The sequence below is a fragment of the Hemiscyllium ocellatum genome, unplaced genomic scaffold (genome assembly GCF_020745735.1).
Source record: "Hemiscyllium ocellatum isolate sHemOce1 unplaced genomic scaffold, sHemOce1.pat.X.cur. scaffold_3063_pat_ctg1, whole genome shotgun sequence".
In the NCBI taxonomy this organism is placed as follows: Eukaryota; Metazoa; Chordata; class Chondrichthyes; order Orectolobiformes; family Hemiscylliidae; genus Hemiscyllium; species Hemiscyllium ocellatum.
In genome coordinates this window covers 1,505-9,171 of record NW_026868295.1, presented here as the reverse complement: position 1 = coordinate 9,171, position 7,667 = coordinate 1,505, and the positions used below count along the sequence as shown (strand labels likewise).

The window sequence follows — 7,667 nt, the reverse complement described above, 5'->3', positions numbered from 1 at the left end:
CTCTCGAGAAATCTGTATTAATCCGCACTTCCATTCTCTTGATCGATTTGTAGTTTTCTCTGTTACATTGTAGAAGAGGGGGAGGGTGGAGTCGCAGCTGGGAGGGAGAGAAACCAGGCTGATTTTCAAAGTTTTAGAATCAGAGTGTCATACAGCATGGAAACAGATCCTTAGGTCCAGCCAGTTTATGCTGACCATTTCCCCAAACACAACTGTAACCACCTGCATGCAATTGAACATTTCCCATTTGCGAGCATTTGGTCATATCTCTCTAAACCTTCCTATTCGTGAACTTATCCAAGCGTCTTTTCAACGTTGTAACTGTACCTGCGTCCACCACTTTCTCTGACAGTTCATTGCACGCACCAAGCACTCGATGTGTAAAAAAATTGTCCCTCATTTCCTTTTTAAATCCATAATCCCCCTGTCCACGCAACAGTAAATCAAAGATCCATCTCAATGCTTTTCACAATAAGTACCTCCCCCAGTCCCTCACTAATAAATCAATGGTCCATTTAAACAAACTGGGAATTGCATTCCACAGTCTGCAGACAGCTTCCCCAAAACCAATGACTAATGTTTTATCATCTGCAAATTTGATATCCGACACCAATTCCACATCAGTGATAGATACACCAGACAAACAGGTGACTAATACTGAAGCCTGGGGTAAAATCAAAGAATTGCGAAACTTCATCAAATGGGGCATACCAAACCCAAAATGGCAACACTGCTTTCTCCCCACTGAAGGTGCAACACTGCTCAGATTCTCCGGCAATTTCTGTTCAGTTTCTGAACCTTGAGGAACTCAACTATTTCAAAACACATGCAGTATTCTTCTTATCATCAGGTTGGTCTACATCACAAACACTTCCTTCTTCTTTATCCTTTAAAGCAAATCAGTCAAGTTCATCCGACACTATCTTCCCTTAACAATTCCATGATGACTATCTTGGATGATGACGTGGAGGAGCCGGTGTTGGACTGGAGTGGACAATGTTAAAAACCACATAACACCAGCGTATAGTCCAACAGCTTTATTTGGAAGCAATAGCTGCTCCTTCATCAGGTAACAACGTGTGATTCCTTTTCAGCTTCATCTTGGATTGAACTTTCACTCACCGTGTGGTTATTTCTATCATCTCTCAGAGTTTTACCGAGTCATTTGCTCATTAATGGAAATATAAAAGCAGCTGGTCTCCACTCCTCCTATTTCTGACCTGCACCGTCCAACACAAGGGCAACAATTATTGTCTGTTTTCTTATTCTCTCTGATCTGGGAACTTCATTGTTGCACAAGTTAGTGACCGCTACTGACCACAAGTGGGAATTGCAACCAACCCGCAGAAATACTCAAGAGTCTGTCAGGGTGAATGAAGTCAGCAAACAGATTCTGTCTGTGCACGACACAATCAGATTGGTGTACATTTCGATTCAAAAATAAAATAACCGACCTGATATCATAAGTAATGCTGTGCCCATAAACAATGGACTGCCCAGACAGTTTTCACTTGATATTAGGCTGTATTTCACAAAAACACTGCGAGTAATGTTGAAAGGAGGGAATCTAGAAATAAAATGAAAAACTCAGGATTTCTGTCAAGACGCCAGTTTATTTGAAACGGGTATCGCCCTGACTCCTAAATCTTCTAGGGTCCCTCCTCAATTTCAAAGTGGTGGGAAACCGCACTGCAGAGGTTTGGCGCCGTTCGTGTGGCTGACTCAAGCTTCTGTGCATATCGAAGTGTTTCGTTCCCACTGCGGAAAGTGGTCTTTTTGTGTTGATGAGCGGTTTAAAAGCCACAGCATGCGATGGCCGGGAATCGAACCCGGGTCAACTGCTTGGAAGGCAGCTATGCTCACCACTATACCACCATCGCAACTGGAACATGGCCTCCACACATCAGCTAATGTGCAATTCGACCAATAGTTCTTCATTCGAAATTTCAGTCTTCTTGCAAATTTTACGCTGAAATATTGCAATTCACCACTAATAAAAGACTGACTTTTACTCGTTCCATACTTCTCATTATACCTTTTCATTCACACTTTCTCATGCACACAAACCAGCATTTATCATCATCTCAGATAAATCCACAGCTAAAATATCAACAAAATCTCACCGCAACCCGGGATCTGTCACACAATCAAAACTTGTCAACTTCTCACAAACGCTTTTGCCCCAAACATCCATTCTCCTGCTCCTCGGATGCTGTCTGACCTGCTCTGCTTTTCCACCACCACTCTCATCTCCACCAGTGGCACTACCCACTTTCGCCTTTCTCTTCATACACTTTTCCCACCAACTTTGCTTTTTCTTTCTGATTTACCGCATCTGTACTACTTTCCGCTTTTAAACATTTCTGAAGGGTTTTCCACAAACAAAAAGGCAAAAAGAAGGAGCTGTTAGACTGAGTACATGCTGCAGTAATTCTGGAGAAGAGGAAACTCCTGGTAACAGTTCACGAAGCAGAAATCTCTCGAGAAATCTGTATTAATCCGCACTTCCATTCTCTTGATCGATTTGTAGTTTTCTCTGTTACATTGTAGAAGAGGGGGAGGGTGGAGTCGCAGCTGGGAGGGAGAGAAACCAGGCTGATTTTCAAAGTTTTAGAATCAGAGTGTCATACAGCATGGAAACAGATCCTTAGGTCCAGCCAGTTTATGCTGACCATTTCCCCAAACACAACTGTAACCACCTGCATGCAATTGAACATTTCCCATTTGCGAGCATTTGGTCATATCTCTCTAAACCTTTCCTATTCGTGAACTTATCCAAGCGTCTTTTCAACGTTGTAACTGTACCTGCGTCACCACTTTCTCTGACAGTTCATTGCACGCACCAAGCACTCGATGTGTAAAAAAATTGTCCCTCATTTCCTTTTAAATCCATAATCCCCCTGTCCACGCAACAGTAAATCAAAGATCCATCTCAATGCTTTTCACAATAAGTACCTCCCCCAGTCCCTCACTAATAAATCAATGGTCCATTTAAACAAACTGGGAATTGCATTCCACAGTCTGCAGACAGCTTCCCCAAAACCAATGACTAATGTTTTATCATCTGCAAATTTGATATCCGACACCAATTCCACATCAGTGATAGATACACCAGACAAACAGGTGACTAATACTGAAGCCTGGGGTAAAATCAAAGAATTGCGAAACTTCATCAAATGGGGCATACCAAACCCAAAATGGCAACACTGCTTTCTCCCCACTGAAGGTGCAACACTGCTCAGATTCTCCGCAATTTCTGTTCAGTTTCTGAACCTTGAGGAACTCAACTATTTCAAAACACATGCAGTATTCTTCTTATCATCAGGTTGGTCTACATCACAAACACTTCCTTCTTCTTTATCCTTTAAAGCAAATCAGTCAAGTTCATCCGACACTATCTTCCCTTAACAATTCCATGATGACTATCTTGGATGATGACGTGGAGGAGCCGGTGTTGGACTGGAGTGGACAATGTTAAAAACCACATAACACCAGCGTATAGTCCAACAGCTTTATTTGGAAGCAATAGCTGCTCCTTCATCAGGTAACAACGTGTGATTCCTTTTCAGCTTCATCTTGGATTGAACTTTCACTCACCGTGTGGTTATTTCTATCATCTCTCAGAGTTTTACCGAGTCATTTGCTCATTAATGGAAATATAAAAGCAGCTGGTCTCCACTCCTCCTATTTCTGACCTGCACCGTCCAACACAAGGGCAACAATTATTGTCTGTTTTCTTATTTCTCTCTGATCTGGGAACTTCATTGTTGCACAAGTTAGTGACCGCTACTGACCACAAGTGGGAATTGCAACCAACCCGCAGAAATACTCAAGAGTCTGTCAGGGTGAATGAAGTCAGCAAACAGATTCTGTCTGTGCACGACACAATCAGATTGGTGTACATTTCGATTCAAAAATAAAATAACCGAACTGATATCATAAGTAATGCTGTGCCCATAAACAATGGACTGCCCAGACAGTTTTCACTTGATATTAGGCTGTATTTCACAAAAACACTGGGAGTAATGTTGAAAGGAGGAAATCTAGAAATAAAAATGAAAAACTCAGGATTTCTGTCAAGACGCCAGTTTATTTGAAACGGGTATCGCCTGACTCCTTAATCTTCTAGGGTCCCTCCTCAATTTCAAAGTGGTGGGAAACCGCACTGCAGAGGTTTGGCGCCGTTCGTGTGGCTGACTCAAGCTTCTGTGCTTATTGAAGTGTTTCATTCCACTGTGGAAAGTGGTCTTTTTGGTGTTGAGCGGTTTAAAAGCCGCAGCATGCGATGGCCGGGAATCGACCCGGGTCAACTGCTTGGAAGGCAGCTATGCTCACCACTATAACCACCACCGCAACTGGGACACGTCCTCCACACATCAGCTAATGTGCAATTCGACCAATAGTTCTTCATTCGAAATTTCAGTCTTCTTGCAAATTTTACGCTGAAATATTGCAATTCACCACTAATAAAAGACTGACTTTTACTCCTTCCATACTTCTCATTATACCTTTTCATTCACACTTTCTCATGCACACAAACCAGCATTTATCATCATCTCAGATAAATCCACAGCTAAAATATCAACAAAATCTCACCGCAACCCGGGATCTGTCACACAATCAAAACTTGTCAACTTCTCACAAACGCTTTTGCCCCAAAACATCATTCTCCTGCTCCTCGGATGCTGTCTGACCTGCTCTGCTTTTCCACCACCACTCTCATCTCCACCAGTGGCACTACCCACTTTCGCCTTTCTCTTCATGCACTTTTCCCACCAACTTTGCTTTTTCTTTCTGATTTACCGCATCTGTACTACTTTCCGCTTTTAACATTTCTGAAGGGTTTTCCACAAACAAAAAGGCAAAAAGAAGGAACTCTTAGACTGAGTACATGCTGCAGTAATTCTGGAGAAGAGGAAACTCCTGGTACAGTTCACGAAGCAGAAATCTCTCGAGAAATCTGTATTAATCCGCACTTCCATTCTCTTGATCGATTTGTAGTTTTCTCTGTTACATTGTAGAAGAGGGGGAGGGTGGAGTCGCAGCTGGGAGGGAGAGAAACCAGGCTGATTTTCAAAGTTTTAGAATCAGAGTGTCATACAGCATGGAAACAGATCCTTAGGTCCAGCCAGTTTATGCTGACCATGTCCCCAAACACAACTGTAACCACCTGCATGCAATTGAACATTTCCCATTTGCTAGCATTTGGTCATATCTCTCTAAACCTTTCCTATTCGTGAACTTATCCAAGCGTCTTTTCAACGTTGTAACTGTACCTGCGTCCACCACTTTCTCTGACAGTTCATTGCACGCACCAAGCACTCGATGTGTAAAAAAATTGTCCCTCATTTCCTTTTTAAATCCATAATCCCCCTGTCCACGCAACAGTAAATCAAAGATCCATCTCAATGCTTTTCACAATAAGTACCTCCCCCAGTCCCTCACTAATAAATCAATGGTCCATTTAAACAAACTGGGAATTGCATTCCACAGTCTGCAGACAGCTTCCCCAAAACCAATGACTAATGTTTTATCATCTGCAAATTTGATATCCGACACCAATTCCACATCAGTGATAGATACACCAGACAAACAGGTGACTAATACTGAAGCCTGAGGAAAAATCAAAGAATTGCGAAACTTCATCAAATGGGGACATACCAAACCCAAAATGGCAGCACTGCTTTCTCCCCACTGAAGGTGCAACACTGCTCAGATTCTCCGGCAATTTCTGTTCAGTTTCTGACCTTGAGGAACTCAACTATTTCAAAACACATGCAGTATTCTTCTTATCATCAGGTTGGTCTACATCACAAACACTTCCTTCTTCTTTATCCTTTAAAGCAAATCAGTCAAGTTCATCCGACACTACCTTCCCTTAACAATTCCATGATGACTATCTTGGATGATGACGTGGAGGAGCCGGTGTTGGACTGGAGTGGACAATGTTAAAAACCACATAACACCAGCGTATAGTCCAACAGCTTTATTTGGAAGCAATAGCTGCTCCTTCATCAGGTAACAATGTGTGATTCCTTTTCAGCTTCATCTTGGATTGAAACTTTCACTCACCGTGTGGTTATTTCTATCATCTCTCAGAGTTTTACCGAGTCATTTGCTCATTAATGGAAATATAAAAGCAGCTGGTCTCCACTCCTCCTATTTCTGACCTGCACCGTCCAACACAAGGGCAACAATTATTGTCTGTTTTCTTATCTCTCTGATCTGGGAACTTCATTGTTGCACAAGTTAGTGACCGCTACTGACCACAAGTGGGAATTGCAACCAACCCGCAGAAATACTCAAGAGTCTGTCAGGGTGAATGAAGTCAGCAAACAGATTCTGTCTGTGCACGACACAATCAGATTGGTGTACATTTCGATTCAAAAATAAAATAACCGACCTGATATCATAAGTAATGCTGTGCCCATAAACAATGGACTGCCCAGACAGTTTTCACTTGATATTAGGCTGTATTTCACAAAAACACTGCGAGTAATGTTGAAAGGAGGGAAATCTAGAAATAAAATGAAAAACTCAGGATTTCTGTCAAGACGCCAGTTTATTTGAAACGGGTATCGCCCTGACTCCTTAATCTTCTAGGGTCCCTCCTCAATTTCAAAGTGGTGGGAAACCGCACTGCAGAGGTTTGGCGCCGTTCGTGTGGCTGACTCAAGCTTCTGCGCATATCGAAGTGTTTCATTCCCACTGCGGAAAGTGGTCTTTTTGGTGTTTGAGCGGTTTTAAAAGCCGCCGCATGCGATGGCCGGGAATCGAACCCGGGTCAACTGCTTGGAAGGCAGCTATGCTCACCACTATACCACCATCGCAACAGGACATGTCTCCACACATCAGCTAATGTGCAATTCGACCAATAGTTTCTTCATTCGAAATTTTCAGTCTTCTTGCAAATTTTACGCTGAAATATTGCAATTCAAACTAAATAAAAAGACTGACTTTTACTCGTTTCCATACTTCTCATTATACATTTTCATTCACACTTTTCTCATGCACACAAACCAGCATTTATCATCATCTCAGATAAATCCACAGCTAAAATATCAACAAAATCTCACCGCAACCCGGTATCTGTCACACAATCAAAACTTGTCAACTTCTCACAAACGCTTTTGCCCCAAACATCCATTCTCCTGCTCCTCGGATGCTGTCTGACCTGCTCTGCTTTTCCACCACCACTCTCATCTCCACCAGTGGCACTAACCACTTTCGCCTTTCTCTTCATACACTTTTCCCACCAACTTTGCTTTTTCTTTCTGATTTACCGCATCTGTACTACTTTCCGCTTTTTAACATTTCTGAAGGGTTTTCCACAAACGAAAAGGCAAAAAGAAGGAACTGTTAGACTGAGTACATGCTGGCTGCAGTAATTCTGGAGAAGAGAAACTCCTGGTAACAGTTCACGAAGCAGAAATCTCTCGAGAAATCTGTATTAATCCGCACTCCATTCTCTTGACGATTTGTAGTTTTCTCTGTTAACATTGTAGAAGAGGGGAGGGTGGAGGTCGCGCAGCTGGGAGGGAGAGAAAACCAGGCTGATTTTCAAAGTTTTAGAATCAGAGTGTCATACAGCATGGAAACAGATCCTTAGGTCCAGCCAGTTTTATGCTGACCATTTCCCCCCAACACAACTGTAACCACCTGCATGC

General features: G+C 42.5%; 2 non-coding genes across 2 annotated transcripts; both read right to left on the bottom strand.

Annotated features, from left to right (window-relative positions):
* Positions 1 to 1,808: 1,808 nt before the first annotated feature.
* Positions 1,809 to 1,880, bottom strand: trnag-ucc (transfer RNA glycine (anticodon UCC)). The gene has a single exon. It is a non-coding gene; the product is annotated as a tRNA-Gly (tRNA).
* A 4,878-nt stretch (positions 1,881 to 6,758) lies between these two features.
* Positions 6,759 to 6,830, bottom strand: trnag-ucc (transfer RNA glycine (anticodon UCC)). The gene has a single exon. It is a non-coding gene; the product is annotated as a tRNA-Gly (tRNA).
* Between the last annotated feature and the right edge of the window lie 837 nt (positions 6,831 to 7,667).